We start from the raw sequence: 13632 nt of genomic DNA, 5'->3' as shown, positions 1-13632 counted from the left end.
TAAGGCATCCCATTCATCTTAATGACTGAAAAATGCTTTGAACCCGGGACACAAAGAATGAGTAGATGTTATGGAATAAAGGTTGGCTTCCCCGAGGACTCAAATTGACCTAAACAGGGGTCAAGATTTCGCTGTTTATCATCTTCTATTATAGAAAGATTTACAGATGTGTTCATATCAGCATATTTTTCTGAATTAAATAATAATAATCAGGTGAAGCATTTTTTTTTTGTTAAAAAACCCAGCTTATTATTTATTTTTAATATGTGCAAAAAACACTTGGCACCCAGTACAGCTGACAGATTTTCATTGAAACTATTTTGCAGCCTGGTGATTTAATAAGTTTGCATGCAATTGTTGCTCAGTGCCTTTACAATGCTGATAAAAAAACAACTTTGACGTTATTGTACTTTCATTATGATTTGTGCTCCTGATGCTTTTGGGTTGATCGCACGCTATCCTGTTTCAATACTATTTACACCTGCAGAAGTTTTGGGGTGGTCACACTGCTTCATTTCCAATCGGCATATAACCTGTAACCATAGCTGCCAAGTTATCCCCTTTTTAAAGGGAAATTCCCTTATGCTGAATAGGCTTCCTCGTGAGAAAAGGGAAAACTTGGCAGCTATGCCTGTAACTTCCTGCTGAAATCTTATAGCATTTCATACCACAAATGCTTTGGGGTGGGTGTCACATTTTTGTTGTGTTTTGTAGCTTCTTTGGACAGCAGATGAGAACACATCTACACCATGCAGGTAAAGCAGCCCTATATCAATTTGACAGCCATTACTCCCCCCCCAAAGAATCCTGGGAAGGGTAGTTTCTTATGGGCGCTGAGAGTTGTTAGGAGATACTGTACCTATTCTCTGCACAGAGCTACAATTCCCAGAGTTTCCTGGGAAAAGGGATTGATTGTTAAAGTACTCTGATAATTGTAGATCTGGGAGGAGCTACAACTCTCAGCATCCTTAACAAACTACACTTCCCATGATTCTTTGGGGGAAACCATGGCTGTTAAAGTGGACTAATACAGTGGTACCTCGAGTTACAAACACCTCAGGTTGCAAACGCTTCAGGTTTCAAACTCCGCTAACCTGGAAGAGTTACCTAGAGTTGAGAACTTTGCCCCAGGATGAGAACAGAAATCGTGTGTCCCATTAGCAAAAGCACTCCTCTAGTTAAGAACAGTTTCAGGTTAAGAACGGACCTCCAGAACGAATTAAGTTCGTAACTAGAAGTACAACTGTATTGTTTTAAATGTACTTTGGGCCAGTGTGGTAGCATCGGGGAAGCACTGTGGAACAACAAATAAAGCAGAATAAATCCACCACTTTGTGGCACCTCTCTGTCTTGAGAAGCAATGGAGTGTGCCTTTGAGGGTGAAGTGAAACAGCTGTATTAGCAACACCAAAGTTATCACCCTGGGGTGCAAGCCTGGACAGTGCATATGGAGCCTCCCACCTCCAGGCCTCGCTGATGTGACCCAAAGGAAAGCAGAGGGGGACATGTTGTGTTCCTTCTGTGATAGTTTGTCCACCTTTGGCCCCCATCTGCACTAAGCTCTCACCTGTGGCTCCTAGAAGCTGCCAGCATGTGACAGGGGCCACAACCTGGGAATGTCTTCGACTTGCCAGCTAAACCAGCTGAGGGTAACTTGATGAGTTAGAGACTTCCCTCCTGGTGGATTTAGCGGACAAGACCAAGGACTCAGCTATACAAATCAAAAAAATTTAATGTAAAGTGCAATATACAAATGTGACACTAGATGGCGATGTTGAGCTATGGCAAATGCAATATATTTTTCAAAACTTTTTTTAAAACAGCATTTTCACAGCATTTTTTTAAATGTGTGTGTAGATTCCACCCAATAGTGGGTCCAACAGTCAAGAAGCTGGTTTCTGCACATGCTGTAGAGGGAACTGGGGGCAGATGCATAGCTGCCAAGTTATCCCTTTTTTACAGGGATTTTCCCTTATGCTGAATAGGCTTCCTCGCGAGAAAAGGGAAAACTTGGCAGCTATGGGCAGATGGGGCTTGTCAACCTGGGAAGGTAGATATACCATCTAGGAGAGGGAAAACTCTCATCCTAAACCTTCGCTGCCTTACAGGATATCTTCGGGAGGAGAAAAGGCTAAGGAGTAAACCCTTAGTGGAGTGGAATCCCTAAGGCGGTTGGGTGGCACCTTGTATGCCTCCTTCTGGCAACTCCTTCAACCAAGCAGCTGCCACATTTATTGCTCTGCTTTCCTCTGGACCACATCAGCGAGGCTGAGAGTGTGGTCTTGTCATCTGGGCAGCTCAGGGCCTCCATACATACTGCCCAGGCTTGTGCCCTGGGGAGGTCACTTTGGTGTTGCTAACACAGCAATTAGACTTCACCCCTGGAGGTGCATGCTATTGTCTCCCAAGCAGTAATGCTTCTGAATACCAGTTGCTGGAAACAGCAGGAGTGGAGAGTGCTCATGTGCTTGAATCCTTCTAATGGGTTTCCCACAGGCATCTGGTTGACCATTGTGAGAGCAGGATGCTGAACTAGATGGCTCATCCTTGGCCTGATTGAGCAATTTGAATTTGAATTTATTAATTTGTTTATTGCCTAGGATGGCAAAAGCATCAAGGAGTTGGAGAATGAGTGCGAAAAGCGACCAAGCAGGGACCGGGTACACCTTTCCTTTCCTTTGACGTGGTTCCCACTTCAGACTAGCAATTTAAACATAACCCTTCCTTCCAAAATTGCTCGCAATTCTCATAAAAAGCCAAAACCCACATTTCAGCTGACTGAAGACCTGCTGTTAAAGCTCAGTGCCCTTTGCAAGTTGTATGCCATTGGAAAAATCTACCATGCTCCCAGGGAGCTGCCCATGGCATTGGGCATTTTGCTATATTCTGATGTTCTTTTGTTGTGTGTGTATATAAATCAATACAGCTGCCTGTTGTTTTCTACTCCCCTTTGGTGTGGGGCATAGCTATGGGGACTCTCCAGCTGAGCCCCCTGGCACTTCAAAATTTACCACTACACCACTGAGCACCGTATCAATAAAGCCCTGTCGGATAGAAGCAGACTGAGATAAACTGTCCCATTTTTCCTCAGAGACCTTGAGGTGGCAGCAACACTACGTTCAACTTCTGCCTTACGGTTGAAATGTGATGGGCTTCTTTTTTCTTTTTTCTAAAGCGCGTGGGGTGTGTGTGTGTGCGCCCTAAATCAAAATGATCCTGTTTGTTATCATTTTATGGCCCAAGCATTAAGTCAATAAAACTTATCTGGGCTGTCATTTGCATTGTATACAATTTTTACTAGTTTATCAACTATGTTTTAAAAGCATGTTTAAAAGAGCTAAATGAAGAAATCAGTGATAAATGGCAGGGAAGCTGGGAACTTGTCTAATGCTATAGTAAAACTGAGAGTCTCCTTTGGAGAGTCGCGCCTCTAAAATATTCTTTCCGAGAGGATTTGATAGCGCAATAACGTCTCGTGTCTCGACTAACTGTAGTTAATGTCCTAATGCCTGATTGAATATTTCCCCGTTTCTTGTCAGACTCTTTTTTATTCATGATTATATGCAGGAAGGTCATCTAATTATATGACTTCCTTTCAGCAAAGGAGAACGTGTTTGTTTCTTTTAATAATGAGGAATAATGAAACTTATTTATGCAGAAGTCAGAGGAATTTATTGAAGAATTACCACATGACTAATGTGAAAATTAATAATAAGAATAAAAAAACTTTTAATAGCATATTCATTACTAGAAAGCTTGCCAGTAATGAAACAGCTGTAGAAAAATCCAAGTCCAGCTTGATGCCATAAAGTCTTATGTGGGGTTCAGGTCCTGATTACTGGGCATTTCTTGCTTGTCAATGATTATCGGATTAGCAGATTATAATTAGATAATTATTTAAGATGGAGAGTAGCTATTAAATAGCGTTAAAAAGCAGTTTTTAAAAACCGTAGGGGGTTTTCTTTCTGGGGAGGTGAGGTTGTAATTTCTTGCTGACAAGACATTAACGTGTCAGGAGGACACACAATTAATTGTGCCCATCATCCTGCTTTACAATTCAGCAATTTGGATCAAAGGACAAATTGTGAGAGTTTGGCTCAAGTCCTTTCAGGCATACCGAGGAGACTGAACTATTACAAAGCATGGGGTATATATATTCCTGTTTGTGTATTCCTATTAAACTCTTGAGGGCAGAAAACAGACCAGGCAGGGGAGATCTGTCATGACTGGATCACCCAATGATTTGATTTTGTGCGATAGAAGAATAGAATTATAGCGTTGGAAGGGACTCATAGGGTTGTCTAGTCCACCCTTCTGCAATGCAGGAATACATTAAAAGCACATTCAACGCACACTGAAAGCATATGGCTTCTCACCAAAACACTCCGGGCACTGCAGTTTTGGGAATTGTAGTTCTGTGGGGCGCTAACTGCAGTTCCCTGCTTTCTTTGGGGGAAGCCATATGTTTTACATCTGCACTGAATGCACTTTAAATGTGCGGTGTGGATCTGCCCTTTATTTTATTTTTAAGCTGCTGTTCGTTGGTATGCTTTGGATTGGGGCAGTCGCAACAGGGTGTGCATGGCTGTGTCAATGTCTTGCTTTGTGTGAGTGCCTGGAGGCGGTTGGAGGATGGATGGTGGCTAACAGATTGAGGTTGAATCCTTACAAGACAGAAGTACTGTTGGTGGGGGACAGGAGACGGACAGGTGTGGAGGACTCCCTGGTCCTGAATGGGGCAACTGTGCCCCTGAAGGACCAGGTGCGCAGCCTGGGAGTCATTTTGGACTCACAGCTGTCCATGGAGGCGCAGGTCAATTCTGTGTCCAGGGCAGCTGTCTATCAGCTCCATTTGGTATGCAGGTTGAGACCCTACCTGCTTGCGGACTGCCTCGCCAGAGTGGTGCATGATCTGGTTATCTCCCGCTTGGATTACTGCAATGCGCTCTATGTGGGGCTTCCTTTGAAGGTGACTACAACTAATCCAGAATGCGGCAGCTAGACTGGTGACTGGGAGCGGCCGCCGAGACCACATAACACCAGTCTTGAAAGACCTGCATTGGCTCCTAGTACGTTTCCGAGCACAATTCAAAGTGTTGGTGCTGACCTTTAAAGCCCTAAATGGCCTCGGTCCAGTATACCTGAAGGAGTGTCTCCACCCCCATCGTTCTGCCCAGACACTGAGGTCCAGCACCGAGGGCCTTTTGGTGGTTCCCTCACTGCGAGAAGCAAAGCTACAGGGAACCAGGCAGAAGGCCTTCTCGGTAGTGGCACCCGCCCTGTGGAACACCCTCCCATCAGAGGTCAGAGAGATAAACAACTACCTGACATTTACAAAATACCTAAAGGCAGCCCTGTTTAGGGAAGTTTTTAATCTGTGATATTTGATGTATTTTAATGTTTGTTGGAAGCCGCCCAGAGTGGCAGGGGAAGCCCAGCCAGATGGGCGGGGTATAAATAAATTATTATTATTATTATTATTATTATTATTATTATTATTATTGCACATCCTGTTTTTCAGATCAGAAATCCCTGCCAAATTGCGATAAACCCCACCTGCTCATATTGCACACCCACTATCCATGCAGTTTGTAGTTCCCTCCCACAGTGTTAATATCTGTCTATCATCTGTCTGTCTGTCTGTCTATTTTTTGCCTTTATATCCCACCTTTTTCTCCAAGGAGCTTTCAATGTGACATATATGTTTTTCTCCCCCTGTCCATTTAATCCCCCCGAGAAGCCTGCAAGGTAGGTTAGGCTGAGAGAAGACAGCGATTGGCCCCCAAAGTCATGCAGTGAGCTTCCTCCTGGCCGAGGGGGGGGGGTTTGAACCTTGGCCTCTCCCAGCCCCTAGTCTGACGCACTCTAACCACTGCGCCACACTGCCTCTCTTAGTAGCCACGCAGAGAGGCGTTTTGACTGAGACTGCGGCTGGGGAAGAAGGTTTAAACCTCCCCTCAACACGCACTGTGGTGCTGATGACTATCATCCCTCTGTGCCTGGTATTTAATTAAAAAAACAACAACAATGTGATTACTAATCATGTCATTAGCTTCATATGTAATTAGCCCCTAAGTGAAACATCACAGGTCTCTTCCAGCCCTTAAGAATCTGCACGATGTTTTCGTCTTGCAGCAAAATGCAGCCAGCCAGGGTGGCTTGGGGACTTGCTTAACAGAGGACAGTCCTCTGTCTTAAGGTGCCCCCAGCGCCCAGTCCTGTTTAAAGCTCAAGAACACTAGATCTGCAGGAGTAGCCTTGAGCTTGCCCATGAGCTGTTATTATTTATTAAATTTATTGGCCACTTTCTTTTGCTGGTGGCAACTCAAAGCAACTTATAACCAACCCAGATCCTCCAAGTGTCCCTATTTTCCAGGGACAGTCCTGCATTTACAGAAGCCATCCTGGTTCCTGATTTGATCCTGGAATGCCCCCTTCTCCATAGGATGCCTTATTTTCATCAGAGAAATGTTGGAAGGTATGGAGTTATGCAACCCCTGAGCCAAGGAGATAGGTAACTGTACAACCTTTAGAAGACATCTGAAGGCAGCCCTGTATAGGGATTCCCCCCCCCCACAATGTTTAATGTTTTATTATGTTTTTATATATGTTGGAAGCCTCCCAGAGTGGCTGGAACAACCAAGTCAAATGGACAGGGTATTATTATTATTATTATTATTATTATTATTATTATTATTGAATAGGATGTCCCTATTTTAATCCAAATAAATGCTGGAGGGTATGCCAACCAACGAACCAAAATCTCACATAGATACATAAAAAGCCGTTAAAACAATACATTAAAAATACATTTTAAAAACCCCACCCACTCTAAGAGGCCACAGATAGTTATATGCCAAAGGCCTGCTTAAATAGGAAAGTTTTTGCCTGGTGCCTGTTTGTTTATTATATTTATATTTATATTTATATCATGCATTTTTCCCTGTCAGGGACTCAAGACAGCTTACATTTTAAATCAAAACAGCTAGAAACATTGGCGTTGTGTGTGTGTGTGGGGGGGGGGAAGCAATAATTAAAACACACACACACACACACACAAATTTACAACAGAAACATCACCCCCCCAGTCTTTTCCTTTAAAAACAGACTGTTCCCAAAAACCTGTTGGAGGAAAAAAGTCTCCACTTGCCCTTACCTGCCATTAACACCTGGACAGTAGCTTGAGCATATGCGCAAGAAACTCGATCAAGAGGGTGAGAGGTCCTGTATGTCTATTGAAATTATAGTAATTATTTCCTTCCCCCTCTTTTTTAACTTTATTGATTTATTAACAACAGCAACAAAAAGTGCAAACGTAACAAAAATAAAAGAAAGCAGAGAATTAAAAAAAAATGTAAACCACAAAGCACCACTGGCTGGGGAGACAAAAGCACAAAGAATTAGCACAGCTCCAAAGGGATAATAAAGTATTGAGTCCCTTTACAAATAATAAAGATTTATAAAAATAAGTGCTCTCCACCTGCGAGTTCCGTCATTACTGAGAAGAAAGGTTCTATAGTAACTGTTTCTAAATTTGCATCTGTGTGCATAAATTGGAGCATGCAAATGTTGTGCTAATCTGCATTATCTTTTCAGAGCGTGGGGTTTTTTTTTTTGGAGGGGGGCGGAATGCAAAAGTGGACACCTTACGTAAGAGCGCAAGAAGAGCCACGGGATGCCCACGAGTTCTAGTGTTATCAGAGAGGGAGAGAAGATTTTCTCTCAGCCCCAGCCCTTGTCAAATTTCAATATTGCGGCTCATGGGCTTCCATTCCATCTCATTAACTCAAAGGGCATGAATGGGCAACGGAGAGGCTGTGCATCTCCAGATATTGTCAGGCTCCAGATCCCAGCAGGGTGTGGGGATACATCCCACACAGGGGTGGGGGGAGGGGGTGCGGTGGGGGGCAGGCTGCCCCGGATGTAATCACTGAGGGGGGTGACAAAATGGCAGGCGGCACTCACCGCAGGGCCTGCAGCTCGCCTAAGCCACACTTCCTTCCGCCGAAGGGCAGCTGAGTGGGAGGAGGCAGGCAGACTCCTTGGAGACCCCACGGAGCGTCCTGCCCTGGCTGGCCCTGCCCTGCTGGTAGCTGGCCCCCGGGTGCCAGGCACGCCCGCCGCCCCAGGTGCCCAATCTGCTTGCTCCGCCGCTGGCTCCCAGCAACCCCAGCCAGCGTTGCCAGGGGCAATGAAAGCTGGAGCACAACATCTGGGGGGCCACTGGTTCCTCATCCTGGACCCTCCCACAACCTTCCCAGAGCCTGGTAAGCAAGGACAACACCAACTGGGTGCGATGGTGGGGTGAAAAATAAATAAATGGAGCACAAGCAATGACAGGCGTCAACAAACATCTGCGTAAGGTTGCGATAGTGGAAGGAAAGTGAATGTAAGTGGCAGCCCCCCGTCTCTCTGTGTCTATATTACCTGCCGTGGAAAGTGAGTCAGGTGCCTGTTCCATTCCTTGCTGAAGACACACTTTCTCCTTTCGACCTCTGTGGCTTCTCGAAGCTCAGTCTGTTGAACAGGAGGATTTTAATGTCAGGGTTGTGGGTTCAAGCCCTATATTGGAACAGACTCCCACGAGAGGTGGTGGACTCTCCTTCCTTGGAGATTTCCAAGCAGAGGTTGGATGGCCCCCTGCCATGGATGAGATTCCTGCATTGCAGGGGGTTGAACTAGATGACTTTACAATTCTACGATCTAAGGTATCACCATCGCCACTCTTTAGGAGGGGGTAGGTTGGTTCATTGGGTTTTAATGCATTGTTTATATCAGGGGTGGCCAACTCCAAGAGACTGTGATCTACTTGCAGAGTTAAGAACTGGCAGTGATCTACCCCCTTTTGGAGTTTTCCACTATAAGTTTCCAGTTCTAGAAAACAGCTGTACTCCAGATAGCAAACACAACATTTGGATCATGAGCCAGCAAAACCAAGTTGGACCAAAACTGCTGAGTTCAGTGTAGTTGCTGATACAGTGGTGCCTCGCTTAACGAATGCCCTACTTAACGAATTTTCCGCTTAACGAAAGAATTTTTCGAGCGGAGGTTGCCTCGCTAGATGAATTCATTTTATGAAAAATTCGTCTAGTGAATCGCGGTTTCCCATAGGAATGCATTGAAATTCAATTAATGCGTTCCTATGGGCAAAAAATAAAATAAAATAAATTCAATGCATTCCTATGGGATTCGCTAGACGAATTTTTCGTTATAAGAAAAGACCCGTGGAACGAATTAAATTCGTCTAGTGAGGCACCACTGTATTTTCCTGGGCAGAGAGGTGAGTTGCAACACAATGACAGCCGTCAGGAATGGATTATGTTATGGGTGGTGCTAGGAGCTGCTCCACCCTTTAGCAAAATACGTATAGCTGATGGGCTGTATCCAACTGATGGGTCCCATCAGTGTAAATATTTCCACTTGCAAAAACTGGACTCTCCCCCTCTCCCCACTGCACCCTTCCTGACTCTGCTCTGGAGGGTTGGGGAAGCCCAGTATTCAGACTATCTTCTGAATATTTTGGCAATAGCTTTGCTTAGCAAATGGCATGGTAGGCTCTATTCTCCTATTATTCTTCCTGGGGAACTCTTTTAGAGTACAACAAACACTCCTCCTAACCATTGCCAGTAACTGTATTAGGAAAATTAATTCCTCTATGTTCAGATTTTATTGGTTGAAAATAAGATGAGGGGTGGGTTTTCTTTGTTTGTTGATGTTGTTTGTCCATTTATTCTTGGCACAAGATGCGCAACGTCCAGAAGGCACTGTTGATCGTGATGGATAGTTTCAATGTTTATGGGAATTCATTTGCAAATACAAGTCAACGAATTCATAGGGATGTCCCTCGCGTTTTCTCCATCTTTTCTCAGCTCCTGTTGTGCTCCAAGATATCCTTCTGTCTCTTTTTGGTAGCTTAAAGGCACCAGTGCCTGGAAAGATGTAGAGAACAGGCATTTTTTTTTGGGGGGGGGGGCGCGCGACCCTGGTCTGAAACAGGCTTATGCAGAAATCAGTCAGAGGCCACAAATCTCAAACTAATCTGCAGTCTTACGTGCATCGATTTGAGCCGTATTGAACTCAGTGGGGCTTACTTCTGAGTAAATATGTACAGGATGGAGCTGCCTGTGTGCTTAAGGTTGGAATTCGGCTGCTCATTTCAGACATGATTTCAAGGGGACTCATTATCCACATAATGTGTTTTTTTAGGATTCATTGTGAGTGAAGCAGGGACCCTTTAACAGAATGTTTGTTTGACAGGTCTTCAGAACAGCCAGGCTTTGCCTCTGTTGTTACTGCGATAAAACACCTCTCTGCTGCCCCCACTCCAGGCACCTGCCATTTGAAGTGGTCACTTATCTCACTTCCTAATATTAGAGCCGGCCCTGTGCAAAGTGCCTGGCACTTTCCTAGATCTTGGATTAGGACCCCTGTAATAGGTTATGCCAGAGGTAGCCCGTGAGGTGACCTTCAGATGTCGTTCGACTGCAACTCCCATCATTCCTCGGGGTGCTGGCGGGGCCCGATGGGTGATGTAGTCCAATGGTACCCAGAGAGCACCACGTTGCCTACCCCTGAGCTATGTGATCCATCTGGGAGAGTTGCTATTGACTTCATTGCACAGTGAGCCAAAGAGTTAGCACAACTGCCCTGGAGAAAAACCACAAATTCTATTAGTGGGAGAGAACACAGTTTCCGCCCCCCCCCCTCTACAATCCTTTGGCTTGCGTCGCATATAGGACTATCAAGTTACATCAAATATATTTCGCTTTGGTCCAGCTATAAAACTAAGTGCACCATTTCGGCAAAGAGATGGCTTGGATTTGTGTTGACTTTCAAGTCAAGCCAAACAGGCTTTTCATAAAAAAAAAGTGGGGGGCGGGGAGAGAGGGGAAGAGAGAGGAAAAGGGGGGGGGGATGATGATGAAAAAGCCATCTGCTACTTTGTTTCCAGATAACAGAGGCAGCACCATGTCCGACTGAAAGATCATCCTGTTTGGTTATGAACAGTCCTAATTTGTCCTGTGATATCAATGAATCAGTGGAGAGTTGCTGAAAGGGGGGAATCAAAGGCGGAATTAATCTCCCCTTGATAGCAGGAGTAATTTCAGAAGAGACCCGTTTTGCTGAATTATACATATCTATCTATCTATATATAAAAGAGCAGAGTTGGTGCGGCTCTTCGGATCAATATCACAGTCGCTGCACAAATACGGCGCGTGAAAAAGACCAGTGTCGCTCAATAGCCAATCAGAAATGGCATTAACAGAGTGCGGGTGGTGGGGGAGTCAATTCAACCCTCCTGATCGGAAAATTGGTGTGTGTGTGTGTAAGGCCTGCACATAATAAGGGAAAGTGAAGGTGCAGAGATTTGTATATGGCCTGGATGGGTAGTTAGTGATCCATGCTCAATTCCGTCTCTCCTCTCTGTTTGTAGGAAACTCTGCAAACTCTGCACACCCAATAACCCTTTTGGTAGCAGTTTTTCTCCATCTGGAATTATTCCTGCTCATCCTCAACATGCTGCTTTAGATCTAGATGGCTTCTTATTTGAAAACCCTCCCGTTGACTAGGTTATCCACGCCTTTTCATCCCTGAACATGCACCAAGTGGATGAAGATGGAAGAACTCTCATCAAGCCCATCCAGCTTAGCCAGAGGTGTTGGGAACTGCACTCCAACAATATCTGGAGGGACACAGACTCCTCATCCCTGACTTATAGAATGCTATGAGAGCCAGTGTGGGGGAGTGGTTAGAGCGTCGGACTAGGAACTGGTAGACCGGGGTTAAAATCCTCACTTCGCCATGAAGCTCACTAGGTGTGGCCTTGGGTCAGGTACTACTTCTCAGCTTACAGGGCTGTCAATGGGGGGAGTTTAATGAGGAAGCCATGTATGCCATCTCAAGCTCCTTGGAGGAAAAGTGGAATATGAATGTAATAAAATAGACAGACAAACATAGCACCTTCTGTGACATTGTTACATGGAAAAAGAGCCTTGATCCTTCTCTCCTATTGCTTTTCTACATACAGGGAATTTTTGGGTCTGCAACAGCATGAAATCAAGTCACACACTCTTCTCTAGACTGAAGTGGTCCCCTCTGGCACAGGATTGCCCACCGCACTGAAAACTAAGCCAAAAATATGCCGCAGCTTCAACAACGTTCTGTAGCATTAGGCATATATGAGATTTAGATGATAGCACCTCCCCTGCCCCATGGTCTTCGTGTCATATGAAAGCAAAGCAATCTACTCATGGAGGAGAGGGCTATTGATGGCACCTAGCCATGATGGCTAAGCTCTGCCTCTACAGTCAGAGGCAGCAATGCTTCTGAATCCCTGTTGCAGGAGGAAACCATTGATGGGGAGAGGGCTCTGGTGTTCGAATCTTGCTTGTGGGCTTCCCTTTGGCTGGCCACTCTGAAAACAGGGTGCTAGACTAGATCTTATGCTCTTATGGTAACCAATGGAGGGGAAAGGGCTCTTGGGCTTGGATTCTGCTTGTGGACATCTGGTCATCGTAAGAACAGGATGGTAGACTACATGGGCAACATTTGGACTGATCCTAATCAGGGCCTTCCTCGTAGTTCTTATGTTCTTAGTTAACATTGGAGGGTGAAGGGGAAACCCTGACTATTCCCTGAAAATGTTTCAGATTATGGAAATCATAACGGATAGTGCTTGCATGATTGCGATTTGTTTACCAGCCAACCGTGCGTCCTTTTAAAAAAAAAATTCTCTCCAGCTAATATTTCTTATAAAGACACAACATGTGGAGTTTCCGATGGAACCCAACGGAGAGAGGTGCAATTAAGACTGTCGTGTAATAATGCATTCCTCTCCTTAGGCTCAGCATGGGGGTGGGCTTCAAAAAACGCAATGGCCTAAAATGCTGAGCTTTGTACTTTTCTCTCCCTCCCCCCTTCTGTTTCTTCTTTTTCATTTTGCAAAAATTGAGGGTTGGGAGATAGAGAGAGAGAACGAAAGAAAGGTAAGCACATAGTTCTATGGCATTGTATGCTCTTGGAGCACAGATGGAAAAGAAAGCTGAAATGATATTCATACACAACATAATAACAAACAACACAACCCACACACCCCAGTTTAAAAGGCCATAGATTGTAATGAACCAAAGGCCTGAGAGAAGAAGAGTGTCTTCGCTTGGTGCCTAAAGATATGTAACGGATGTGCCATGTGAGGCCCCCCCGGGAGAGCATTCCACAAGTGGGGAGCTACCACAGAAAAGGCCCCGTCTCATATTGCTACCTCTCATGAAGGAGGCACATGAAGAAGGTCCTCAGATGATGATTGCAGGGTCTGAGTCGGTTCGTATTGGGAGAGTCCGTCCTTGAGGTACCGTGGTCCTAAGCCATTTAAGGCACTATAGGTGAAAACCAGCCTTTTGAATTGGGCCTGGAAACTGATTGGCAGCCAGTGCAGTTGGGCCAGGATTGGTATCATATGCTCAAACCCCCTTCCCCTGGTGAGTATCTTGGTTGCTGAATTTTGCACCAGCTGAAGTTTCCGATCCAGAGCACAGACAACAGAGGTTAGGCTACCCCTGCCCAGATAGGGTGGGCTTCAAGAATGCAAACGGCCCCAAATGCTGAGCTTTGTACTTTACCTGCCTGCATCCG

The sequence above is a fragment of the Zootoca vivipara genome, chromosome 6 (genome assembly GCF_963506605.1).
Source record: "Zootoca vivipara chromosome 6, rZooViv1.1, whole genome shotgun sequence".
Taxonomy (NCBI): Eukaryota; Metazoa; Chordata; class Lepidosauria; order Squamata; family Lacertidae; genus Zootoca; species Zootoca vivipara.
This window is presented reverse-complemented; position numbering follows the sequence as displayed.